We start from the raw sequence: 2,363 nt of genomic DNA, 5'->3' as shown, positions 1-2,363 counted from the left end.
CCAGCCTGGGCAACAGAGCCAGACTCCGTCTCAAAAAAAAAAAAAAAAAAAAGACTTCTGGTAATTCTACCACCCTGAAGTGGAGTGGGGTGAATCTAGAGTTAGGAATTGCAGGCTGGTTAGAAGCTAATGGCCAAAACCTGTGGAGTGGGTGGCAGGGGAGAGAAGCGAGTAGGCCTGAATTCTCTACAGTCTAGGCACCCTCCCATCCTGGCCCCACCTCTTCATCACCCTCCCAGGTGAGACCAGAGCCTCTGAGCACTTCCAATCCAAACCCTGAGTGAAGGCCTCAGATCCTAGTCTCCATCTCAGACCCCAGCCCTGATGCTATCCCCCTGTGCCTGGAAGGGCAAAAGCACCCACTGCTCAGGCTCCCCAACCAAATAGAAACGGCCTTCTGCTGGCCTCCCACCTCAGCATCACCACATACCACATCCTGGAACCTGCTAGAGATTTGCATAAATCAAAGACATCTTCACTTGAGTCTTCCAGCTCCCCAAGGCACACCACATGCACATATACACATATGCACACATTCGCCTGCACACATGCAGATACACAGGTGCATGCTCATACATGCATCATACATACACACACATACCCTCAAAATACAGATATATGCACACACACCCACATCCCATACACTCTCACATACATGCAACATACACACATTCATAAACTCACCCACATATGCAGACACACATCACATGCAAACTTACACATACTCATCAAACACTTGTTCACACTCATGCGTGCATCCTCCTCTATTCCTTTCTGCTGACTAAGGATCAAAAGCCCAGGCTCCTAGATTCTAGAGATTTAGAATGTCCAGCAGAATGCATGTAAACCCACAGGAAACCTATTTTGAGTTTCTTAGCCCAAACTGGAACTTCTTTACCATATCCTCTTCCCTGCCTCCAGATCTCTGGACCTCTGGTCCAGATCATGGAAATGGAGCCTGCAAAGATAACTCATTCGTTCATGCTACAAATGTTTTTAAATACCTGCCACCTATGTGCAGGAAGCTGAGGTAGACACATAAAAGCATGAGACCTTCTAGAGTAGTGGAAAGAGCAAGAGCTCATGAGACAAGGACCTGAGTTCAAATCCTGCCCTGTCTCAACAAGCTGTGTTACGGTGGGAACATTACAAAACCTCTCTGAGCCTCAGTTTCATCACCTGTAAGGTGAGGTGAATAAAACTCACCCAGTAATACTGTGAGGATTATAATAAAGGCAGGGAAAACCTCCAACAGCAATGTGCCCAGCCATGAAAAGGGTCCCCATTCCCTTCCCTAGCCCCTGAGGTGGAGGTCAGGGGAGAGCGGCTCCCCAACACCCTCCCTATCCTGCCATCACTGAAGCAGAAACCCAGTCTCCTTCAGCCTTGGACCCCACAGGTGCGCACACTTCGGGAAACTTAATCTCGGACTTGGGCAGCTCGGATCTGACTCCCCCGCCCCCGCCCTCGCCCTCGGCCCCCGCCCCTCCTGGTCCATCATGCCTCTCGCCCGTTTGCAGGTCGCGTTTTCCGTAATAACCTTTAATGCGGCTGGCCACGGCCCAAATGTTCGCGATGGAGCGCTGGGCCCCGCGCATCAGATGGACGATGAAGTGTTAATCATCCCCCAGGGAGCCGTCCCGCGGAAAGTCGTCATTAATTTCTCTGAATTACACCAATTCCGAGACATTCTTTATGGACAGACAGTGCGGGAGACAGTTATATGACAGGACTTGCTGTGCTAAGCAGATGTGGGAGAGATTGCGTCGCCCCATGAATACTAAACAATCGCTCCGAAGAAACCCCACTAGTTCCTGCGCTCAGAGCTGGGACTCGGCTTAGCCGGTCTCCCACCCTCATGGGCACACCCCTGCAGGTGCCTGGGGTTGGGGGAGGAGGGCTGGCGCCCATCCCTGCTGCACAGGTGGCCTCCTCGGCTCCCCTCCGGAGTCAGGCCTCGGCCTCAGAGCAAGAAGTGGCTTGGGGCTCTCACCCTCACCTTCCTGGGACGCTGCAGGGTCCCACCAACACCCTTGCCTTCCCTGCCACAGCCTTTGCTTCCTGCATTCCTTCCAGGGCCTGAACTGCTGCTCAACGTCTTGCTGTTTCCCCTCTCTCCCACTCTGATCCTCCTCTAGCTCATCACCCAGACGACTCAGTACCTGCCGGTTTCTGAGTCTCCATCCTGGTTCTCCCACCTCCCCATCCTGCCCCGCCTCCATCCCTTCGACCCTCTCTTCCTGCCCACCTCCCACTCTGCTCACTTCCCCAGCCTGACCACTTTCCACCCTACGCAGGCTGCCTGCTCGTCTCCCCAGACAACCCTGCCTGGCAGTGGGCATAGCTTTCCCATTCCCTCCCTC

The sequence above is a fragment of the Mandrillus leucophaeus genome, unplaced genomic scaffold, assembly GCF_000951045.1.
Source record: "Mandrillus leucophaeus isolate KB7577 unplaced genomic scaffold, Mleu.le_1.0 Scaffold414, whole genome shotgun sequence".
Lineage (NCBI taxonomy): Eukaryota > Metazoa > Chordata > Mammalia > Primates > Cercopithecidae > Mandrillus > Mandrillus leucophaeus.
Note: the sequence above shows the minus strand (reverse complement) of the source record.